General features: G+C 37.8%; 1 pseudogene; it reads left to right on the forward strand.

The window, feature by feature from the left end:
• The first annotated feature begins 8,217 nt into the window (after positions 1-8,217).
• LOC103610525 lies at positions 8,218-11,459 on the forward strand (annotated as a pseudogene).
• The last annotated feature ends 1,994 nt before the right edge of the window (positions 11,460-13,453 follow it).

Genomic DNA, 13,453 nt, shown 5'->3' on the forward strand with positions numbered 1-13,453 from the left:
AACTGCTCACCCATCTCTTGGATTCCCTTTTCGCCCCATGTCCCAGGGGGGAGAAAAGGGCAATCCCTTTGGCCCCAACCCTCTAGGGAAAGGAAAAACCTTTTGGGGTCCCATGTGGCTGCCGGAGACACCCACCACAACTCTTTTTTTGTTTTTGGTTAGGCTTTACGTTTAGCATGAATAAAATATTGGGGAACAATATAATTAAATTTTTTATACTTATAAAATTTACATTATTCTGGAGGAAAGGTGGGGGGGAAGAGACCAATTAACAAGAAATTACAGAATTCTATAAATGCCAGGAAGACTGTACAAAGGCAGTGTGAGAGACTCAGGAGCCCTACATCTAGACTCTACAGTCTTATAGGGCAGATAGATTTGTGTCTAAATAACAATAAAACAGAGATTTTGATACATGTAAAAGTTCACAGATGGAGAGAATGTTTTCTCCTGATAACATGCAGTGAGCATGATGGTTATTACATTTGTTTAGATTTTAATAGGATCACAGGATTTGAGGAGGATACAAGACAGGAGGAAGTCTGTATCAGAAAACATACTGAATAGAATATAGAGAAATTGAAAAACAGTGGAAGATATTGTGGGTTCTCTGCAAATACAACAAAAATATTTATAGAGTGATTGGTCAACAAATTTTGAACAGTAAATGATAAAATATAAAATTATACATTTTAGACATATAGAAGCCTTTAAAAGCTAAGCTTAGGAATTATGATTTTATTTATGTGTCACATCAGGATAAAAGAAAATTTAAGTAATAATTTCAAAAGATCAAACTGATATTGTGGTTTCCAAAAAGAATGAAGGCAGAAAGTCATATTCAGATACAACAATAACAACAGTAATAGCAGCTAAAACTTATGAACTCACTATATTTGTGACAGTATTCAAAGTGCTTTATGTTTATTAGCCTACCTATGACATAGTTAAACATTGCTATTATATATACAAATAATATTCTATGTTATATCTGTGACGTAGGTAAAAATTACTATTATTTTTTCTAATATGTGAAAATAAATCCCATAATGATTAAGGAATTTTTCCTGGATCAAAATATATTGAGATTCAAATCTAAGCATCACAGAGATTGCATTCTTGACCAATACGCACTATAATGAGAGAATATGTTTGATCCAGGGTGGTGACAATGGAAATGGAAGGAAGGATGAATTTAAATACTGCTATAAATAGAATAGATAGAATGTGTTCTTTTCAAAAAGGTTGGAGTTGAAGAAGAGAAGAAGTAATTAAAGACACCAGTGTTCCAAGCCTGTGGGTAAAAGAGGATTTACTAATCAGAAAAAAAGATGGATCTGTTCTGTGGGGATAAAAGATAATGAGGTCATCCTAACAGAGGCTGAATCATTAGGGTTCAATCTTCATCACTGATAATCTAAGGAAACACACTTGCTGTACAGATTGGGAAAGAGGTACTGGACCACTGAGTTTATTGGGAACATGGTCACTTTTCAGGAGACATATCTTCATTGTTTTAATAAATATTTTAGAGTCTGAAAAATATCTTTTGAAATCTTTTATACAACAAAAACTTATTTAGAAATATTAAAATACATGAGAATTCAGTATACAACTGTTCTTTAAAACTAATCTCATTTGATTTGTTTTCAATTTTAGGGGACTGTGGCTACAATAATACAAAAGGACATCATAAAAATTAATTCAACTTACAAGGAGTTCCAACTACAGGCCTTTTAAAGTGTTACAGTGAGTTTTCAAATCTGTTGGTTCATTTTTATCTAAGATTCTTGTATACTTGGATTGTTTTTAAATCATGTTCACAGATGATGTGACACAATATATTGAAAATCCCATAACCTCTACCAAAAAACTCCTAGAGCTCATAAACAAATTCAGTTGAGTTGCAGGACATAAAACCAATATACGAAAATCAGTAGTGTTCTTACACACCAACAATAAACAAGCAAAAAAAGAAATTAAGTAAGCAAGCCAATTTGCAATAGCAACCAAAAGAATAAAATACCTGGGAATAAATTTTACCAAAGAGGTGAAAGATCTCAACAATGATAGCCACAAAAAACTGCTGAAAGAAATTAAAGAGGACACCAAAAAATAGAAAGACATTCCTTGTTTATAGATTGGAAGAATTAATATTGTGAAAAAGTCCGTGGTACCAAAGTGATCTACAGATTCAAAGCAATCTCCATCAAAATAACAATGATATTCTTTTCAGAAATAGGAAAACAATCCTAAAGTTCATATGGAACAACAAAAGACCCTGAAAAGCCAAAGCAGTCCTGAAAAACAAAAACAAACAAACAACAACAACAAAACTGGAGCATTATACTCCCTGACTTTAAATTATACTACAAAGCTATGGTAACCAAAACAGCATGGCACTGGAATAAAAATAGTCACATGGGCCAATGGAACAGAATACGGAACCCAGAAATAAGCCCAGGTACTTACAGGCAACTGATCTCCAACAAAGGCACCAACAATATCCAACAATATACATTGGGGAAAGGACACACTGTTCAGTAAAAGGTCCTGGGAAAACTGGATATCCATGTGTAGAAGAATGAAACTAGACCCGCACCTCTCAAAATAAACTCAAAATGGATTAAAGACTTAAATACAAGACCTGAGACTCTAAAACTCCTAGAAGAAAACATAGAAAAAATATTTCAGGATGTAGGACTGAGCAAAGACTTTATAAGACCTGAAACCATAAAATTACTTAACCATAAAATTACTTAAACACTCCAAGAAGTGGGACTATGCAAAGACTTTAAGACCCAAAAAGCACAAGCAACAAAAGAAAAACTAAACAAATGGGACTACATCAAATTAAAAAGCCTCTGCACAGCAAAGGAAACAATCAACATAGCAGAAAGATAACCTTTGGAATGGGAGAAAATATTTGAAAACTATACATATGACAAGGGATTAATATCCAGAATATGCAAAGAACTCAAACAACTATATAGTAAAAAAACCCAAATAATCCAATCAAAAGATGGGCAAAGGAGATGAATAGACACTTTTCAAAGGAAGACATACAAATTGCCAATAGGTACATGAAAAAATTCTCAACGTCACTAGTCATCAGAGAAATGCAAACCCAGACCACATTGAGTTATCATCTCATCCCACTTAGAATAGCCATTATGAAGAAGAACAAGAAGAACAAATGATGGCAAGGATGTGGGGAAAGAGGAACTCTTCTACACTGTTGGTGGGACTGTAAATTAGTACAGCCATTATAGAAAACAATATGGAAGTTCCTCAAACAATTACAGATAGAACTGCCATATGATCCAGCAATCTGACTACTGGGCATATATCCAAACGAATGGAAATCATGTCGAAGGGATACCTGCACTCCCATGTTCATTGCAGCTATATTCGCTATAGCCAAAATACGGAAACTAAGTGTCCATTGAAGGATGACTGGATAAAGAAAATGTGGTATATATACACAATGGAATACTATCAGCTATAAAAAAGAACTATATTCTGGCATTTGCAGCAACATGGATGAATCTGGAGAAAATTATGTTAAGTGAAATAAGCCAGACAAGGAAAGAGAAATACTGCATGTTCTCAGTTATAACTGGGTGGAGAGAGAGAGAGAACCTAAAACCTAAACAATCTTTGAATTTTCAGAATCCTAGACATGGGGATGAGGGGGGCAGGGGCTGTGGAGGGATAGGTTGGGAAAGGAGCATAAAGAAAAATCACTTTTTGTAATAATAATATGCTTATAATAAATAATCTTTTATAAAAAAAAGACCCCCAAAGCACAAGCAACAAAAGAAAAAATAAATAAACAGGATTATATCAAACTAGAAAGCTTCTGCACAGCTAAAGAAATAATCAACAGAGTGAAAAGACAACCTACAGAGTGGGAAGAAATATTTGCAAACTATACATCAACAAGGGATTAATATTCAGAATACACAAGGAACTCAAACAACGTAACAATTAAAAAATGGGCAAAGGAGATGAATAGACACTTTTCAAAGGAAGACATACAAATGGCCAATAGGTACATGAAAAAATGCTCAATGTCACTAGTCATCAGAGAAATGCAAACCCAGAACACATTGAGTTATCATCTCATCCCACTTAGAATGGCCATTATGAAGAAGAACAAGAAGAACAAATGATGGCAAGGATGTGGGGAAAGGGGAACTCTTCTACACTGTTGGTGGGACTGTAAATTAGTACAGCCATTATAGAAAACAATATGGAGTTTCCTCAAACAACTACAGATAGAACTGCCATATGATCCAGCAATCTGACTACTGGGCATATATCCAAAGGAATGGAAATCATGTGGAAGGGATACCTGCACTCCCATGTTCATTGCAGCTATATTCGCAATAGCCAAAATACGGAAACTAAGTGTCCATTGAAGGATGACTGGATAAAGAAAATGTGGTATATATACACAATGGAATACTATCAGCTATAAAAAAGAACTATATTCTGGCATTTGCAGCAACATGGATGAATCTGGAGAAAATTATGTTAAGTGAAATAAGCCAGACAAGGAAAGAGAAATACTGCATGTTCTCAGTTATAACTGGGTGGAGAGAGAGAGAGAGAGAACCTAAAACCTAAACAATCTTTGAACTTTCAGAATCCTAGACATGGGGATGAGGGGGGCAGGGGCTGTGGAGGGATAGGTTGGGAAAGGAGCATAAAGAAAAATCACTTTTTGTAATAATAATATGCTTATAATAAATAATCTTTTATAAAAAAAAGACCCCCAAAGCACAAGCAACAAAAGAAAAAATAAATAAACAGGATTATATCAAACTAGAAAGCTTCTGCACAGCTAAAGAAATAATCAACAGAGTGAAAAGACAACCTACAGAGTGGGAAGAAATATTTGCAAACTATACATCGACAAGGGATTAATATTCAGAATACACAAGGAACTCAAACAACGTAACAATTAAAAAATGGGCAAAGGAGATGAATAGACATTTTTCAAAGGAAGACATACAAATGGCCAACAGGTACATGAAGAAATACTCAACATCACTAGTTATCATGGAAATGTAAATCAAAACCACATTGAGATATTATTTCACCCCAGCTAGACTGGCTATAATCAAAAAGACAGAGAATAACAAATGCTGACAAGGATGTGGAGAGAAGGGAATTCTTCTGTCTTCTTGGTGGAACTGTAAATTGGTGCAGCCATTATGAAAATGGTATGGAACTTTCTCAAACAACTACAGATAGAACTACAATATGATCCAGCAATCCCACTTCTGGGTTTATACCCAAAGGAATGGAAACCATCATGTTGAAGGGATACCTGCACTCCCATGTTCATCACAGCTCTATTTACAATAGCCAACCAATATGGAACCAACTTAAATGTCCATTGATGGATGACTGGATAAGGAATATGTGGTACATATAGGCACAATGTAATACTATTCTGCCATAAAAATAATTAAATTCTGCCATTTGCAGCAACATGGATAAGCTTGGAGAAATTATGTTAAGTGAAATAAACCAGGCACAGAAACAGAAAACTGCATGTCCTCATTCATATGTGGAAGAAAGGGGAGAGAGAGAGAGAGACAGGAGAAGGAGAGGGCTGAGGAGGGGAGGAGAGGAGAGAAGAGAAGAGAAGAAAAGAAAAGAAAGAGAGAGAGAGAGAGAGAGAGAGAGAGAAAGAAGAGAAATAAGACAAACCACAACAAAACGCTGAACTTTCAGAAGGAGAGAACAAACTTGTAGTTGTGGAAAAAGAAGAGGGAGAGGAGAGTTAGGGAGTAACTGGGAGAAGGAATTGGGTACGGGATACAAAGAGTACATGATACCTAATGAACATGCTAATATCGATTTGATTATCACATATTGCACAGAAATACTGATAGTTAACTCTGTACCCCATAAATATGCATAATCAATTATGTTTCAGTTCAAAAAATAATTAAAAAAGAAACAGCTGTGACATGACAATAATTTATGCCTAGAGTTTTGCTTCCTAATTTGTTAATGTTAACATCTATTCTCCACTGTACCCCATGCTGTGGTGGCCCGGTTATTGCCTCTGATGTGAAATTGCAAGAGGACTTTAGGACAGTCTTTTTCCACAATGTTTGGAATTACCAGTTGTTGCTTCTACAGTATGTTTATGACATCCTGCAGTCAGCTCCATTATCAGAGTCTGTGTAGTTGGAAGAATATTGCTCTCCTAGTGTTTTTCATTGCCCAAAGTTGCAGCATTAAAACAAATGTGCAGTCCCACTGCTACTGGAACTCTGAACCTAGGGTAGATTAGTCTCACCTTTGCTAATATGATGTGTTTATTGTTGTTGTTGTTGTCATTCCACTAAGATATAGCAAGCTCTTAAAACTTGTTTTCTGTGTTTAGTGGGGTTCTCTTTATCCAGATTTCACATTGTTCTGAACATTTAAATTTCAAGCCCTTTCTCCAACTGGGAATACAAGTAGAATTGAAAAAAAGAAGGAGAAGAGTGCTAATTCATCTCGGACTGACTCTGCTCTACATGATTTCCAGGTGTTTTATGGGGAAGTTTTTTTTTTCTCATCTATTTTTAGGATTCTAAGATCTACAGAAGTAATGATAAGGCATCTATAACACCTCTTTAATGTTTTCAGGAGAAAAAAGAAACCCTCCCTTCAGGCTTTTGAAATCAGCCTCAAATGCTATTCTAAATAGCTAGATAATACCTTGAGACCATGCCTGTATGATCATTTAGCCAGAGAATTCCTTACTAGGACTATGCAATGCAATCATCATAATGTCTCCATCTCAATTAAGATCACGGGATGGCAAGCGGAAAGCTGCCATGATTGAAGATCACATAGATAGCTAGACAGGTAAGTTTGACTTCTCTGAAAGTGAGATGAATTATCAAAGCATGAGAATCTGTTACAGAATGTTTATTGACTGTTGTACATATCTCTTTTCAATGCAAAGCACGACTGGGTAAAAAGAAACCAAAACACTAAGAAAACTTACTAAAAAATCAAAATGGAAAAGGAGAAAGACTCATTAAAAGTCAGAACTATCATCTGAATTATTTAGGATTTTAAGATACTATATGAGTACACACCATTCTCTCTGTATTGCCAAACAGTGAGAAATTAAAATCTACCCATGAGTCAACTAGGTTTTTTGAAAAGCTTCTTCAAATAGAATACTGATACAATACTTACTGTTATAAATCATTACTAAAAACCCATGTCTGAAATATTCTTTAAATATATGTCTCTTATTTCAGGCAATTATATGGTATATGGCCATCTACGTTTATGTAAGCCATTTTAATTATTTGAACCTGTCAAGTCATTCAAGACACACATACACACACAGAGTCATGCATGACATAATGATGTTTTGGTTAGTGACTTACCACATATGTAAAGATTGCCTCATAAGATTATAATACTCTATATCTACTGCACCTTTTCTATGTTTAGATATGTTTAAATACACAATTACTTACCATTTTGTTACAATTACCTACAGCATTCAGTACAGTAACACGCTACACATGTTTTGTAGCTGTATTAGTCCATTTTCTGTTGCTTAAAACAAGACACCTAAAACTTGGTAATTTACAAAGAAACCAAATTTATTTCTTACACTTTGAGAGACTGGGAAGTCCATGGTCCAGGGGACACATCTCATGAGGGCCTTCTTCTGGGAGGGAACTCTCTACAGGGTCCCCTGTAGATCAGGGGACCATATGGCAAGCATGACATGAGCAGGAGCTTTCTAATGTGATCACTTGCTTTCCTTATAAACCCATGAGTGCCACGCTCATGACAATCCACTGAAACATTAACTCATTTCTCCACAAATGGATTAATCCATTTAGGAGGCATATTTGTCACAATCCAATTACCTCTTAAAGGCCCCACCTTTCAACACTGGCATAGTCTGATTTCTTACCCTCCTAACACTTAATGGGGATCAAGCTTCAGTGAGACTTAGGGGTACATTCAAGCCACAGAAATAGTCTAGGAGCCATGTACTCACTATACAGCCTGGGTGTGTAGGAGGCTATACCATCTAGGTTCATGTAAGTGCACTCTATATTTGCACAATGACAAAATCTCATAATAATGTATTTTTCATAACGTATTCCCATCATTAAAAATATGACTTACATTTATATACGCATATACATAAAATCAGTCTTTTAAAACTTAATGAATTCAAAGGAAGATTTACTGTTGGAAGCACCAGAACTTCTAACTCCAAGTAAGTGAATAACACATAAATTCTGCAAGGAAATTGGAATAAGACTATTTTAGTTTAAATCTCATTTCTGGCTATTTACCACCCACCATTGTGTGTATTGATGGTATTAAAAAGGAAAAGAAAAGATCTATAAATAGAGATTTTTAGACGCATATCCATGTTTTTCAGGGACTATATAAAAGAAAAAGTATTAACAAAAAACAAGTGAAACATGCCTTCAACTGCATCACTCCGATACACACATCATCATAATTGTAGTGAATAACTTTACAGTTATTTCATTATGTGTATACTGTCATGCTGCCATTGATAATCTCATATATCATCAATGCTGTATTTACATTGGATGCTATTAACATGTGGTTTTATGTTTTCCTACTTTCAGTACTTCCCTGACTCCAATCAAGACAATGGAAGACTGCAAAAGATTAAATAAGGTGATACCTCTCATCATCAGGCATATACTTTAACTCCCTCACATGCCTTCAGCACTTCGAAATATTGGTTATTTTCTCATTATTTTAGGAAAATGAATATGTATTATGTATAATGGTGGGTATCTTGCTTTTCTCACCTATGAATACATGGCGAAAATTCCTATATTCCTATTAGAGTTAGTTCTAAGGAGCAGCTACATAATATTTCATAATCTTGAAATATTTATGCAACCCTTCTCTTATTACTTTCTTACTGAAGGGCTTTGACTTTCTAGTTTTATTTTTATTTATTTTTCTTTGTTACTACAATCAGTACTTCAGAAGACATTCTGAAGAATATGTTGGTGAGAACAAAACTTCCCAACATGATATAGAATTGCTGAGACAGAATGCTAATGCAATAGTTGTAAAAGTATGCTTTTATTTCTATAGTTTGAAGTCCTAGAAATGTGATTGCTGAATCAATGGGTACATTTGTAATGAAACTGTTTTGAAATTTTGTTTTTATTTCTATAGTATAGCTTTCCATGAATGAGATTGTTGAGTAAACATGTACATTTTTATTACAATACTTTCCAAATAGTGATCTAAGAAAACCTAGGGTTTGGAGAATGCTTTTTGTTGTCACTTTTATTGTTTTTTAAAGGTTTGAGGGAATGTCTACTAGGTGGTACATATGGTCTCACTTTCATACCACGCTCAGTCAGTGAGCGCACCGGCCATCCCTACATAGGATCTGAACCCACGGCCTTGGCACTACCAGCGCCGCACTCTCCTGAGTGCACCACGGGGCTGGGCCGCAGGTCTGCTTTTTATTCACCAGAAACTGTTTCCTTTTCCCTGGTCACATATGAACACTGCATTTCCTGTCTTTCCTTGCTGTTGCTTGTGACCATGTGACAGAGCTCTAGACAATGAAATGACAGCAGAAAAAAATGACATCAGTGACTTCTGAACCAGCCCCATAGAAGCCTCCATCTGTGTTTCATTTATCCACCTCCCAACTGACCCAGTGGAGGCTATCGTGGTGAACTTGGAAGCCACATGTCAAAGCTTGGAGAAGTTCTGTCAGTTTAAGTGACTGAGGGGAGAAGAGTCCTCTCACTGACCAGAGAAACTCATCCTGGAAGAACAGTTTGTAAGAAAAAAAAAATTATATTATGTTTGAACCATGATACACTTTGGGATCAATTTGTTACACAGCTAACATCAACCTAGCTAATAATTGCATTCTGTATAAGACTTGGGCAGAGAAAAAAGCTTTCTAAAGTCAGTTACCCTGTTTGTTTAATACCCTTCTCAATGTTTAATATCATTTCTGAAAGAATGTATAACAAATTTCTAACAACAGAGACTAAAGTGATGATTGTAGAAATCAAATGAAGCGAGATGGTAAAAAAACAAAAAATGCAATGTGGTCTTGAAAGATAGAGGTTTAGTAATTATTTCCAGCTTCCGATTACAAGAAAATAACAATAAACCACACATAGATTTCAAATTTTCAACCTCTATTTGAGAGTCGTGTAAAAGGCATCAACATGGTCTATCTTTTAATAAATTGTTCTTTGGAGGCTGATAATTGTGTGATACTCTTTAATAAAATAGGATAAAATCAAGATTAAAACGTTACCGCTGATTATCCCTGTGACATCCTTAACAGGAACAACAGTAATGTTACACAACAAAGACCAGGAGGAAGACGTTATCCCTCTCCCTGAAATAGAAGATAGCATCGGTCTCTTTCCCTTTTCTTAGTTTTCTTGCCGTCATTGATTGTGTCACAAAGCACAATTAGATTTGTCTCCCAAAATGTGTTCAAAGAAATATATAATTCCTCTTTCTTTTTTTCTTTCCTTTCTTCTTTTTTTATCAGTGTCAAAAAAAGCCATTAAACAGACAAGCAAGGAGAACGGCCTGGTGAGGCTTGGGGCGCGTGCAGGAAGGAAGCTGAATGGGCAGCAGCTGTCGTATCGGGATATTGGTTATGTAGAGGGGGACTGAGAAAATAACTAAATATATTAAGAATATTGGAGGCAGTGGCGGAGCTAGCGCGGGATCATCATCCACGACACCCGGCGCCTGGCCTGCTGTCTTTCACCCCAGCACATCCTGGGCCTCCCCATCGCCGGCACATCTACCTCTCGGCTCGAATCGACCGAAACCTGGTCATTTGGCTCTACACGCCCGTCTGCAGCGATGAGGACAAGGGCTTCGTGGACCTGGTCATCAAGGTTTCTTTCAAGGACACCCATCCCAAGTTTCCAGCTGGAGGGAAGATGTCCCAGTACCTGGAAAGCTTGCAGATTGGAGATGCTGCTGCGTTCCATGCCCGGCTGGGCTGCTGGTCTACCAGGGCGCAGGGAAGTTTGCCATCCAGGCCGACAAGAAGTCCAACCCCGTCTTCAAGACAGTAAAGTCTGTCGGCATGATCGCAGGAGGGACAGGCGTCACCCGATGTTGCAGGGGATCCGCGCCATCATGAAGGCCCGGATGACCACACTGTGTGCCACCTGCTCTTTGCCAACCAGACCGGGAAGGATGCCCGCTTCCAGCTCTGGCTCACGGTGGACAGGGCTCCTGAAGCCTGGGACTGCAGCCAGGGCTTCGTGAATGAAGAGATGATCCGGGACCACCTTCCGCCCCGGAGGAGGGGCCGCTGGTGCTGATGTGTGGACCCCGCACGTGATCCAGTAACCTGCCCGCCCAACGGGGACCGCGGGGGCCACCCCAAGGAGCGCTGCTTCCCCTTCTGATGGCCGGGCGGCTGCACGCACGCCAGCCCGCCCCGCGTACTCGCCTCCCCCTGCCCACCCTCCCCCTGTCCTCTCCCCCACATCTGCCCCCATCTCCCGCCAGGGCACCGGGTTCAGCCTGGCCTGCCCTTGCCCTGGTGGTCACCCCGCTGAGCTGGCCCCTTAGGGTCCCTTTTGGGAGCGGGATCTGTTTCAGGTGGGCCACAGCTGGCTACCCTCAGGTTCCTGTCTGGCACTCACCAGTTCTCACCAAGGTGCCACCCCGTCCCTGTCCTTGTGACTTCCACACACACTACAAGGCCCAGGGCTGCCAGTACCGTGCTCCACCGTCCCCTATGGGCAGTGAACCACAGTTGAGCTGCAGGTGCCAGAGACCACCCCAGCCACCGTCCTGGGACCCTTGCCTGCTGCCCCCTGCTACCTGCCTCAGAGCCGAGTCTGGGCCTTAGCACCTGAAGCTACAGGTGACGGATAATACCAAAAAGTCCTCTTCGAGGGGTCTGCTCGGGGTGAGAGGCTGCCCCCTAGACTAGGGCTGAGTGAGGCCCAAGAAGAGGGTGTGGGCCAAGGACCCCTTGGGCTGGCACACGGGACTTCCTGAAACCTCAGCATCTTCCCCTCACACATCCAGACATTTATTTACATAGCCTTGGGAGGCTCAAGCTGTCAGCCTGGCATCCAGATGTCCCACCTTGCGGTTCAGGGGCCACCAGCCCTGGTGGCAGAACTACAGCCACCATGTTTATTTATTCCTCTGTCCCAAACCTACCCTTCCTCCTGCCTAGTGTGGGTGAGATTTCGAGCAATGCCTCTTGTCTGAGAGACTTACTCAGTGGCTTTGTTGTTGCCTTTAGACAACTGTGTTAGCTTCCAGCATATCGGCTCTTTCAGAGTCATTTATGAACAGGAAAAAAATTGAAGTAAAATATTGCTACATTAAAAAAAGAATATTGCTGGACATATTTCTCAAATTTAGAAAAAGGAACTCCTTTTGGAACAACTATGAAAAGGAGGAAACCTAGAATAAATACCATGGTGCTGGGTTGAAACTGGAGTTTGTAGTGTGAACTTATATATATATATAAGTTCACCTATATATATATATGTAGATAGATATAGAACATGCACATTTATATACACATGCATATGTGTCATTCATAATTATGCACATGTATGTTTGTTTATATATGTACATAGTTGCAGACACACACACACAAACACACACTTCATTCTGTCCAGTGAAGAAAAGGGTTACAGAGCACCAAGCAGCAATAAAGTGCTGAGATCTTTGTTTCTGAATTTGTTTCCCAGTAAAAGAATCTGATCTCCTTGAAGGAATGGATATTTTTAGGACTGAGCAATGGAAGGTATAATATAAGCCTGTAATACCTCATGTCAAAAAAGTATAGACATCAGAAATATGTAGAAGTCATTTTAAAAGGCTTAAGTAAAAAAAAAAAAAAAAAAAAAAAAGGGGAGATTGGTCAATGGATACAAAATTAAGTTAGATTGGAATAAGTTAGTGTCCCAGTTCACAGTGAGGTGACTATGGTTAATGATAATTTATTGTATACTTCAAAATAGCAAGGAAAGAGATTTCTGAAAGTTCTCACCACTAAGAAATGATAAATCCATGATGTGATGGATATGCCAATTCCCCTGATTTGATTATTATACATTGTGTACATGTACTGAAACATAACATCATACCCCATAAATATGTGCAATTATTATGTATCAGTTAAAATTAAATACAAAATAAAATACAAAAAGAACATTGTACTTGAAATTTTCTTTATAATAATATTTTTAATCTAAGTTTTTGTGACTTTTAAAAATAATCTATATATTGTGGTCTATGTACAAATAAAAAAACAATATACAATAAACATTTATTTTTTATATTTTGAAAACTATGTGTTTTTACTGTATTATAATTATCATAATCTAATATAAAAATATCAGAATATATTGTTGTTATAATACTAAGACAA

The sequence above is a fragment of the Galeopterus variegatus genome, unplaced genomic scaffold, assembly GCF_000696425.1.
Source record: "Galeopterus variegatus unplaced genomic scaffold, G_variegatus-3.0.2 Scaffold11273, whole genome shotgun sequence".
In the NCBI taxonomy this organism is placed as follows: Eukaryota; Metazoa; Chordata; class Mammalia; order Dermoptera; family Cynocephalidae; genus Galeopterus; species Galeopterus variegatus.